This window comes from Enhydra lutris, unplaced genomic scaffold (genome assembly GCF_002288905.1).
Source record: "Enhydra lutris kenyoni isolate GAN:26980312 unplaced genomic scaffold, ASM228890v2 scaffoldscaffold2, whole genome shotgun sequence".
In the NCBI taxonomy this organism is placed as follows: domain Eukaryota; kingdom Metazoa; phylum Chordata; class Mammalia; order Carnivora; family Mustelidae; genus Enhydra; species Enhydra lutris.
In genome coordinates, this window is record NW_019154086.1 from 75291144 (window position 1) to 75304178 (window position 13035).

Genomic DNA, 13035 nt, shown 5'->3' on the forward strand with positions numbered 1-13035 from the left:
GAAAATTCTGTAAATGGAAAAAAAGAAATTTCTTAAAAAATGTATCTATAAATTCAATGCTGATGTAATAGTAGGTCATTATTGAACAAGTGTTTTCAACACTTTTAACAGTCACTAATAGTTGAGTCCTCCTACTTTGTGTAAATATAAAAAACTATACTTTTTTTTTACTTTAAAACCTCAATGTTGGGATCACTTAAACTTTTTTTCTAAATTAAGAAATTAAATTGTTTTGTCAGAAACATGTATTTCCATTTTATATCTTCCAGTTCTCTGTGATTATTTGAGGAACAAAGACGCTCTATATTTTGTTAATACTATCTTAAGGGGACTTTGAAATATTTTCCCATTGCTCTCTATCATATTTTAATAATATGTAAAAGTATTTCTATTATTTATGACTTTTCCATTGTCTTATTTCTAATTAGCCCTTTTGCCTTTGAAGATGTAGTGATCTTACTGTTGTTTTTTCATCTCCTTTTAAATCAAAGCATATCTATTGGTAAAATATTATTTGGTGCTTGACCTTCGATGTGTCCTATTACCTCTTTGTATGAGGATCTCTCAATTCTGTTCTTTGTACGTCTTTGGTAACCTTGCTCAGCTCATCAGAATTTTCTTTTTTTGTGTGTCATCTACTTCATATTCCTTTTCTGAATTCTAAATTGCCTTGCATTGTTCTTACCACCTTAACGCTTTCTTTGTCTGTTTTAATGTTTCCCACTAATCCTAAGCATACTTACAAGAGAAAACAATTTTGTGATCTCTAATTATTTTCCTTAATGAATCCTTTGTCTTTCTATTCAAATACTGTTAACTTATTTTTCTTATCCAAACACTGTTTACTTATTTTCCACATTCATTTTCCTAAAGTTCGTAAGGTTGTAATTGAATAATCCATGAATATAATTTTATTATCTCACTTTTAGAATACTCATAGTTACTTTTAGGGGAGATTTCCCTAATTAGCTTTCCCACCATCCCTGGAAATCAGCAAGGATTTACTTAATTCTTACTATATGTTTGGTTTTAGCTCAAGTTCTTTTGGGGTAACTGAAGAAAAATAGCTTATTTTCTATTCCTCAAATCAAATAAAATTAACACATGCAAAACAACCACAAGTAAGACAGTATATAATCAAATGCTAAATTTTAGAGTATTGATCCAAGTGTGACACATTCAGAGAAAGTGAAGAGCAATGAGTTTCATGAAAAAGGTAGAACTTGTTTTAAATCATTTGAAAATATACTCAAAATATGTTGTATAATTTGTTTTATTCCCCATTATTATCTATATTTTTTATATATAAATGGTTTCTCTAATAGACTGATCCAATGGGTATTGATTCTATATTTTTTATCAGTTACATAAATAATAAACTTATATTTAGAATTATTATAAATAAAATTAATTTGAGAAAGGATTTGGAAAAATCTATTGTCACTTTCTAGCATCTTTTAGTATTTGGCGTAATACCTATAAGATTCTTTGCTATTGGCTACATAAACCAAAAATATCAATTTTACATTTGTTGATAATTAGGATTGCACTTTAAAAACTTGAATATGTTTGCACAATGAGTGGATAGAGGGGAGGAAATTAGTGAATTCAAGGAAAGAATCCAAGGAAAGCCTAAGAATCCAAGGAAAGCCTAAGACCAAGGGAATTAAAAATAGACATGTCTTGAGAAAAGGTGTACCAAACAACTTTAAAATCCAGAAGAACATACAAAGGAGCAATAATAATAATAATAATAATGAAATAAAAGCCATAAACATCCTTGAAATCATGAAAAAAATATATCATAAAAAAGAACATGTGGTAGATAATATATATGGTGATTATTGTTTTCCACAAGGAGATAGTGACAGTTATTGAGGGGTTGAATAAGTTGATCAAAGTACTGTAAATATGCTATAAATCATGGTGTGTATTGGAGAAAGGAAAATCAGTAGACTGGAAGATCATTAAATGAGTGTCAAATATACTTGCTCTGAAATTGAGGTGGGCTTAACTAGGTTGTGAGGTGGTAAGATGAGAGAAGCATGGGTGGAGAACAGAGACATCTCAAGAGGGGAAAGAAATGCCTAATAACTTTCTGAGACTAAATGAAATGGTATCAACAAAGATTTTTATTTGAAGCCATAAGACATATTTCCAGCTGAAAAATTAGTTCATTAAAAGGCTACTGTGGAGCTACAAAGTTGTTTGGAGGACTGGAGAAGTAGACTCAAGACAAAATTTGAAAGAGCAATATCTAAAAACTGACCTTTGAAGGAACCATCACTACTGCTGCTACTGTGTGAGCACCAGAGGAAACAGTTTCCTTTACTGCCTTGCTCCAGTGAAATAGGTCTATTAAAGAGAGAGAGACAAAGACAGACAGAAAAAGTGCCAGAGGGGCAGACTCTAATAGAATAGATAAAGGCTGACAATTCTGTAAAATTGTCTAAAGATATTAACAAACATTTTCAAGAAGCTGGTCTGATCCCTTATATGTCAAAAGAAAAAGCAACCAACTTAGAATTCTATATCCTTCAAAAATAGTTTTCAAAAAAAATGTATTTCTAGAAAAAAATGAAAAAAATCTGAGGGAGTTTTTAACCAGCTGATAGGCACTAAAGAAATGAAACCCAAATTGGAATTTGTTAGACAGAAGGAAAACAATCTCATAGAAAAATAGAATTTTCAGGAACGAACGAAAAACAATGGAGCAAATAGGAAAGTAAATATACGAGTATATTAATGGTATATTGGTCCTAAAATATAATATTAATGTCTTATGATGTTTACAAATACCAAAAAAAGCTGCTACACTATTTTTTTAAACTTTTTTTTTAAAAGATTTTATTTATTTATTTAACAGAGAAAGAGAGATCACAGGTAGGCAGAGAGGCAGGCAGAGAAAGAGGGGGAGGCAGGCTCCCCACGGGGCAGAGAGCCCAACATGGGGCTCAATCCCAGGACCCTGAGATCATGACCTGAGCCAAAGGCAGAGGTCTCACCCCACTGAGCCAGCCGGGTGCCCCTGCTACACTATTTTTAAGAGTGGCTTTAACATTTTATATCCCAGTGTGAGTGTATGAATGATGCAGTTTCTCTCATCATTGGCAACACTTGTAGTTAACTAGATTTTATTTTTGCCATTCTCATAAGTACATAGTCTTATGTCCTTGTGGTTTTACCTAATGGTTGATACTGTTGGGTGAATACCTTTTCTTCACTGCTTAGTTCTCATCTGTGTACCCTTTTCATTGAAATATCTGTTGACGTAATTTGGTATCTTCTAATTGCATTGTTTCTTTACTATGGAGCATTGAAAATTCTAAAGTTCTTTGTAATTTCTAGATATAAAACCTTTGTCAGTTGTGCAGTTTGTATAATTTTCTCCCAGTCTGTAGCTTGTCTTTCCATTCTCTTCACAAGATCTTTGCCAAACAAAAGTATTAAATTTTGATGATGTTCAAATAATCTTTTTTTCCTTTTATGGAACACAATTTTGTTTTCAAGTCTAAGATCTCTTCACTTAGCCTGAGTTCCCCCAAATTTTATCTTTATCTTTCTTTTCTTTATAGTGTGATATTTAAGTCTGTGATCAATTTTAAGTGAATTTTTGTGTAATATGTGTAATATTATTTATTATTTATTATTTATTATTATTTTTATATTGCACAAAAAGTGAATTTTGTGTAATATGCATTCAATGATGGCTCAAACTCAACAGCATTGTGCTGAGTGAAAAAAGCCAATCTCAAAAGGCCACATAGTGCGTGATTCTATTTTTATAAAATTCTTGAACTGACCAGATTATAGAGATACTAAGTAGAAAAGTAGCTACCAGAAATTAAGAACTGAGAGGTGGAAGGAGAGAAGGATATGGCTATCAAAAGGCATCCTTGTGGTAATGGAATAGTTCTATCTCATGATTCTGGTGGTGGTTACATAAATCTACATATGTGATAAATTTGCATAGAGCTAAATGCACACACAATACATATATGTAAATGAGTACATGTAAATTTAATAAAATCTGAATACAGTCACTGGACTATGCCAATGTCAATTTCTAAGTTCGGATACTGTTTAAAATAAATATGTAAAAGTTAAGAAGTCATTCTTTAGATTCTATTTGCATCCCTTTGGATTGCTGTAACAGAATACCATAGAGTAGGAGGCTTATAAAAAAAAGAATATATTTTTCATAGTTCAGAGGCTGGGAAGTCCAAGAACAAGATGATGCAGATTCAGTGTCTGCTGAGGGCTATTTTCCTAGTTCATAGAAGGTTTTCAAATGTCAAATGGGGAAGGAATGTACTGAGATCTTTTAAATAAGGGCACTAATCTCATTTGTGAGGGCATCAGCCTTATGACTTACTCATCTCCCAAATGCCCCACCACCAAATACCATCACATTGACGATTAGGTTTCAACATATTAATTTTGGGAAACACAAACATTCAGTCTAAATCCTCAAGTTAGGACAGAAAGACAAAGAAATCTAACAAAAGAAGCATTTCTTAAAATCAAATTATGATATAATATTTCATTGCTCCTTAATTATAAGTTACTAACCAACTAATAAAGTTGGGGTTAAGGATTTCTGACTGGAATATGGGATACATACATTGGAAGGTAACTGATGATACAAGTCCTACTTTCTACTTGCCCAATGACTGGTTCTGGCTGTGAGAGCATGAGTTTTATTCTTATTTATTTATTTATTTATTTAATATTTTATGTATTTATCTGTCAGAGAGCAAGCGAGTTAGAGAGCATAAGTTGGGGGAGCAGTGGCAGGCAGAGGTAGAAGCAGACTCCCCACTGAATAGGGAGCCCCATGCAGGACTTGATCCCAGGACCCTGCAATCATGACCTGAGCTGAAGGTAGATGCTTAACTGACTGAGCCACCCATGTGTCACTGTGAGTTGCATGAGTTTTAGAGAAAAAAAAAAAAAAACAACTAAGCCTTTGTGATTATAGAATAGTTGGAAGAGCAAAGACTGATTTGAAAGGAATATCATTCAATATAAAAATTGTGCAAATAAAGTTGTGCCAATTTTTATTTGAAGGGTAGTAAGTGGTCGAGTGAATGTAGCTCATATTGAGAGCAGTGGGAAATTAACTTTGCAAAGGATTGTTGAAAACAGATACTGAAGTGTACTATTTTTTAGCAATTCTCTCTTACCAGCAATATTATTTTAGGCAAAGTCTCAACTACTTATTAAATGGTGAGCATGATGGAACATAATGTTGGAAAATGTTTTTTTTTTTTTCAATGTAAAGTAAAGATGTTAATTCACTATATCACCTTGTTTTTATATCATGTTAGATATTACCTGTCTTCTTACTAGGTTCTCAGAGATCTTACCTATCTTCAGGGTACAGTGTGGGGCGATGGTGTGGAAGAATATAAGGGGAAATAGCACCCTTTTCTTTTTTTATATAAGTTTCATTCTCCCAGGACTAAAATCTCCTCTCTGCAGAAAGTCTGCTTTCATAAAGGGATTAGATTGAACCTTTCATCTTTCAGAGCTCCATGGGCTGCATCCTTTCTTTCAAGGTCTTAATATTATTGGTATCTGTTGTGTTCTGGTCACTGACTATATTTTCCTCAGTCTCCACCAAGAGTCTGTAGCTTTTTTCTAGTGATTTTTCATTTTATTCTCAACTATCCCCACCTACCAATTAAAAAAAAAATCACTTATCAAGATTACTTTTAAACACAACCTCCCTTTCCATTATCTCTGGACGTCTAGTGGAAAGATTGCAGTACAAAAGGCCTTCATGCTTGTCTTCACATTCTCTCCCAACTTTGACCTGAAGCCCCCTTTCCCACCCATGTGTGAATAGGATTATCTAAAATCATTTCAGTAGTTGGATCCTGAAAAATTTTGTGAGTTTAGATTTTTTTTGATTATTTTATTTGCCATATAAAAGAAGAAGAAAGAAGGAAAGAACATCCTTTTGATTCTAATACCCACAATAGCCATTTTATTTCTAAGAAGTGAGGGTCTGTTTTATAAAACTCATCCAAAGTGTAACTCTAGAACCATGCTAATATTGCAAAAGTTGGCTAATGCTTGTACACTTTATTCAATTCCAAATCTGAGAACAAATAACTTAATAACTTAAACTATAGTCCTCTTAGTGCACATGCTGAATGAATCCCAACTGTAACAACCTCCCTTGTTCACAGGCATGGATGCAGTCATCAAACATGAGTCAGTGTGCAACTTGGAATTTACCCTCATTGTTTAATACAATCCATAGTGGTTTGAATGAAGAAAAGAATACTCATTAAATTTGTAGCTGATGCCATGTAATAGGCTCAGTATGAGTACTTGTGTCTCCTTTCCATTATTCCTTTATTTATTAGTGTGTGTGTATGTATGTCTATGTGCTTGTTGAGGGGGAAACTGCACAAATTAGACTGAAGCTTGCTTCTTGGAGTCAGAGGTTCCAGGTTCAACTCTTCCACTTTCTATCTTTTTTAAAAAAACTTTATTTATTTATTTATTTATTTATTTATTTGAGAGTGGTGTGGGGGATCAAAGGGAGAAGGACAACCAGACTCCATTCTGAATTTGGAACCCTATGCGGGACTGGATCTCATGACCCTGAGATCATGACCTGAGCCAAAAATCAAGAGTTGGGCACTTAACAGACTGAGCCAGCCAGGTACCCTGCCATTTTCTAGCTTTATAAACTTTGGCCAGTAAATATTTTTCTGCTTCACTTGCTTCATCTGTAAAATTATACTAATGGTTTTATCTCACACAGTTATTATAAATATGGAACTAACTAAATGTTACATAAAAATGTGCAGAAATCTCCAATTCCTAGTATTGACTTTGTCTTTATAACCCTGCTTTATTATCACTGTCTATAAGATCATCAACAGCATTCATAGATAAAACTACATGATATTTTTAAGTCCATATTTTTTCTGTACCTGTTAATCATTCCTTCCAACTTTCAACTACCATGATATTGCAATCAACTGTGTTTTCTTTTTATTTCCCATTCCTTTGTCCCCTTAAGAGGCTCTTATTCCTTCACTAAAACTGCTTCTATTTATTGTTCATTTATTATGAGTTGGGCTTTCTGGCAAATACTGATAAAGATCCCAGCCTCTGCCATGAACAGGCTGCTTCTGTAGTGAAATACGTGGAAAAATGTACAAAGTGCTCTTGCACAAACCAGGGAGATAGGAAGGTTTAGAGTAAGGAATGGATCCATACAGATGAGACATATACAGTGAAATAAAATTGGTGATTTACTACTGATTAGTGATTATTAGGTGAAAAGATTGGCAAAAAGTTGTTCTGGTATGGGGTACCTGGGTTGCTCAGTTGGGTGAGGTCTGCCTTCAGCTCAGGTTGAGATCCTGGAGTCTTGGGGTCAGATTCCCCATTCATCAGGGGAGTCTGCTTCTCCCTCTGTTCCTCACCCACTCGTTCTCCCTCTCTAACCCTCTCTCTCTCAAATTAAAAAAAAAAAAAGTTTAGTGGTGAGAGAAACTGTGAATTTGAGGGACTAAAAAAGATTCCACAGGACTTAATTTAAATATTGTGTTGTTATCAAGTGTGGAGGAGGGGCAAAATCAAGGAGATGAGATCATGTTGGTACCAGTCATTCAGAATGATTTTTCACCGTTTTCAAACAGTGATATTTTATGTTAAAAGCAGTGTGGAAAATTGAAGGGTTTTACACACCATCGTTGTTTCTGACTTGGATTTTTGCGATTATTTTCTAACTCATTTCCTTGCTTCCTACTAGACCAGAGGGATAAATTTATAAATTCAATCTTGACCATGTTGCTCTGCTGTTACACAGATATTCAGTGTCTAAATCTTCTGTGCCTCCCTCTATGAAACATTGCATAATAATAACCTCTGCATATGCTTTTCCCACCCAAGACCATGGACCTCTTAAAGGGGACTATTAACCAGTGTATTACTAGCGTCTAGCTCAATACCTAACACATGGTAGTTGCTTATATGTAACAATGAATTCACCATCAGGAATGATTAAAATTTGAATTACAGAACTAGATGAAATACCTTTAAGATCTTTTCAAAGCCATGACTGCACAACTCAAATTATTGATAATCAAAGTGTGATTCTTGGACCAGCAACATTAGCATCATTGAAGAAGTTTCTAGAAAGACAAATATTGTGTCCCTCTCCAGTCGTACTGAATCAGAAACTCTAGGGGAGTGCCTAGTGACCTGGGTTTTAATAAGCCCTCTAAGTGACTCTGAAGCCCTGGAAAGCTTCAGAATCACTGTCTATACCATTGATCTATCAGTGGGGAGTGGGGTTGTCTTACAATTTGGCCATAGGTGTATCACTGCTGCTGATTTGTTGGTCATTCTGCTTCAATATAAGGTATGATGCTTCTCTTCTTCCGCTGGTGCTAATTGGGATGTGTTCTGTGGTTTATTAAGGAAGTCTTTTTTATACATTTTAAATTTGCAAGTTGAGTTAATTTATTTGCTCTCTTCCATTATTATTCTTTACAAAACTTCAGGCGGAGTTAAACAGCTGATAAAGATTCAGAACCTGTCACCTTAACTCAGTTACTTATCAAACTATCTCTGCAAATGAATGAAGAAATGTGCTATAGAATGGTTTGAAGACTACTAATTAGCAACAAAACAGATAAAGAATTAGAAATGACAATTTGAGACCTTGAAAGCAGTAGAAAAAAACAGTCTGTCTTATTGACACAGGCATTCCTTTGACATCTGGATTAATGAGTCAAACATAACATAAAGTCATAACAATGTTTTTTTTTAATTTTATTTTTAAAGATTTTATTTATTTATTTTGACAGAGAAAGACATAGTGAAAGAGGGAATACAAGCAGGGGGAGTGAGAAAGGGAGAAGCAGGCTTCCTGCGGAGCAGGGAGCTCCGATGCAGTGTTCGACCCCAGGACCCAGGGATCGTGACCTGAGTGGAAAGCAGAGGCTTAAGGATGGAGCCACCCAGCTGCCACCATAACAATTATTTTATATTTCCATAACTAGTTAGCAGTATTTCTGGGTTTTATTTGCTGCTTTTGCTTGTTTGTTTTCACTCAAGAGTACAATATGACTTTTTGTCCTCTTGATTACTTTAGGAACATTGTTTAGAAAGCTAAATACATTTAGATCAAATTAACAGAGCAGTGTCATATTGAATACAATGGTCAATATCTAGTTACAAATTTTTATTCCATGGTGATCATTGCAGGTAGATAATTTCTACTCTAGAAAAGTCTTTTCAAAATATAATTGACAAAATACTTAAAGTTTCTGTTCATAATGGTGCATATGAATCAAACAAAACAAACAACAAAGACAGCATGGAAACCTTATTCTGTATATTGGCATTTACTTTTAGAAATACACTACACTATGATGCTTTAGGTTTAATTAGGGAATTATTGGCGCACCTTGGTGGCTCAGTCGGTTAGGCATCTGACTCTTAAATTTGGCTCAGGTCATGATCTTGGGGTCCTGGGCTTGAGCGCTGAACTGGGCTCTGTGCTTAGTGCAGAGTCTGCTTGTCCCTCTACCTCTGTTCCTCCCCCCTGCTCTCTCTATCTCTAAAATAAATAAATAAAATCTTTAAAAAAGATAAGAAATTATAAAACATAGTCATTCATAATCATCCAGATAGACTCAAAGCATTTTAGGTTGGAAGATGTTGTAAATTAATTCTCTGCTTCTTCTATAATTTTACATGAGTCAGTTGAATTCAGAGAGGTTAAGTGATTTGGTTGGGGATAGATAATTTGTGGCAGTGTCATAAGTATGAAACAAGTGTACTGACTCCAAGTTGAATGGTTATCAACTTGATTATATAAAAAGGTTTATATAAAATATATAAATGTATCGCTCTCGTGGTGTTCTTAAAGAGAATATAACTTGAATATAGGATGTATATTATATTCAAATATATTTTATATATACACGTTATATATACACATATATATATTATTATACATATATTTTATATTTTATATATAAACACATATATACGATATATAAACTTCTGTTAACATTTAAGATACTAGAGTTAACAGAAGAAAATTGGGAAGTAATTTTTTAAATGTTGGAGGGTTTGATAATTTGCTATAAACATTTCTAGAATTTTATTTTTGTTTTTTATTTTTTCTAGGATTTTAATAGTAATTGCAACATCCTATTCTTAAAAAATCTGTATTTAAGGTAGAAGTTATGGAGAGCAAAAAGGAAACAAATAATTTAGAATATCACATTTCACTTCTGTATGTAACAAAGAGCCAGATTCATTAAATATAGCATCAAACTTTCAGAAAAGGAAATATTGATTCATTCACTTTTTCTTCTCTATGTTTGTAAAGCTAGTATCTTTCACTCAGTCACTCAATAAATATTTATAAAAGCCTAAGAAGTCCCAGGTACTATTCATGGTGTTGAGGATAACTCAGGGAATAAAGCAGGAAAATTCCTGCCCTAATGAAGCTTGCATTCTGGTGGAGGAAGTGAGGTAATAAACAAATACTTTAGGAGAAGGTATAATACGTAACATGGTTGCAGCTGGAGAAAGTAAGGCAACGGAAAAAGAATAGAGAGCACAGAAATAATCTGGGATGTACCTGAGACAGAATGGTTAAAATGATATTTGAAAAACACCTAAAAGAGGTATAAAAGCCATATATATTTCTGCGTTAAGTGTATCTTAGAAAGAAAAGCAAGTACAAAGACTTTTAGGCTGGTGTGGCCTGCTGGGTTCCCAAGGGTCAGAAAGGAGGCTAGTATGGCTAGAAAAGAGGAAGTGAGAAGGAGAGTAGAAGATGAAGTCCAAGAGATTTCAACTGATTACTGCCTTTCTCATGTTCTTTCTGGTTTCTTCTCTTTCCTTGAATTAGTTGTTTTATAACCATTGCACCGGCCAACTGCTTTCAGTAGCCATACTCTCCATTGATAAGGCAAACTTTGAAACTTGAGGGATTCAGAGCAAATAATAATGGGTGTGGCTGAGGCAAATTACTTGTTTTCTAGATTATTTTACTTCTACTTAATGTTATTCCAGTGTAGAATCTCTAGATCAATTTTTAGAATTCCATGGATGCCAGGCAAAACCAAAAACCAAGATATAGACAGTATATTAAATATAGCCTTCCAGGATAGGCTCATTTCTGATTAGATTAAAAAAAAAAGATTTTGCAGAAAATTCTGTCTTGTTTTACATGTGCATCTGGAATGAAGTTCCAGAGGATTAAAATTAGATAAATTTCAGAAAATTGGAATTTTATTTGAGATGTAACAAAAATGTTGAAACTCCACTTTTATATTATTTCAAGAATGTTCTTGCATGGATGTAAACATTGTTAAGAAGTTGAATCTAATAAAATTAGTCAGTATGAAAGTATCTCATGAGAGATACTTTCAGCCAAATTTTAGTTTTTCTTTCTCATGTCATGCATGTTACACAATACTTTTACTAAGGTATTTAAAAAAATAAGAATTAATATTTTAATCTAAATTTCAGAGCAGTTTAAAGTTTACGGCAACATTAAAGGGCAGATATGGAGATTTCCCATATATCTTTTTCCCCTAGACATATACTACCTCTCCCATTATCAACTTTCCCTACTAGAGTGGCATATTTATTACAATCAAAGAACCTACACTGACACATCATAATCATCCAAAACATAGTTTACATTGGTGCTCATTCCTGAGTTTCAAATTTCATGGGTTTGGGCAAGTATATATTGATATGTACCCATCATTATGATATCATACAGAGTATTTTCACTGCCCTAAAAATCCTCTGTGCTTTGCCTATTCACCCCTCTCTATCCCTAATTCTTGGCAACTGCTAATATTTTTGTCTCCATAGTTTTGTCTTCCCCAGGATGAGATATAGTTGGAATCATATAGTTTGTAGGCCTTTAAGAGTAGCTTCTTTCACTTAGTAATAGGCACTTAAGTTTCCTCCATTTGTTTTCGTGACTTGATATCTCATTTCTTTTTAGTGCTGAGTAATATTCCATTATCTGGATGTCTCCATTTTTTCCATTCATCTACTAATGGGCCTCTTGGTTGATTCCAAGTTTTGGCAAGTATGAACAAAACTGTTAAAAACATACTTGTGTGGGCTATTGTGTGTACATAAATCTTCAGCTCCTTCTGGTGAATACCAAGGAGCACAATTACTGGATCGTATGGTAAGAGTATGTTTAGTTTTGTAAGAAACCACCAAACTGTTTTCCAAAGTGTTTGTATTGTTTTTCATTCTCATCAACAATGTATGGGACTTCAACTCCTCTTCAGCATTTGCTGTTGTTGGTGTTCCAGATTTGGGATATAATAATAGGTGTGTAGTAGTGTGTTAGTTTGCATTTCCCTGATGTCATATGATGTGGAGCATTCTTTCATAAGCTTATTTGTCATCTGTACATCTTTTTTGGCGAGGTTCTATTAAGGTCTCTGTCCTATCTTTGAATCAGATTGTTTTATTATTGTTGAGTTTCAAGAGTTCTTTTTGTATTTGGGATAACAGTCTTTTATCATCAGTATCTTTTGCAATTTTCTCCTAGTCTATGACTCAGTCCTCTCATTCACTTGATAGAGTCTTTTACAGAGAAGAAATTTAAAATTTTAATTTCCAGATTATCAATTCTTTTGTTATGGATTATGCCTTTAGTGTTGCATCTAAAAAGTCATCACCTAAATGTTTTCCTATGTTAACGTCTAGGATTTACATAGTTTTCTATTTTATATTTAGGTCTGTAATCCATTTAAGTTAATCTTTGTGAAAGGTATGAGGTCTGTATCTAGATTCTTTTTTTTTTTTTTTCATGAGGAGGTCCAATTGTTTTAGTACCATTTGTTGAAGAGACCGTCTTTGCGCTATTGTATTATCTCTGCTTCTTTGTCAAAGATCAGTTGATTATATTTACATGAGTTTATTTCTGGGGTCTATTATATTTCATTGATCCACTTTGTTATTCTTTTGCCAATACCACACCATCTTGATTACACAAGAGCATTT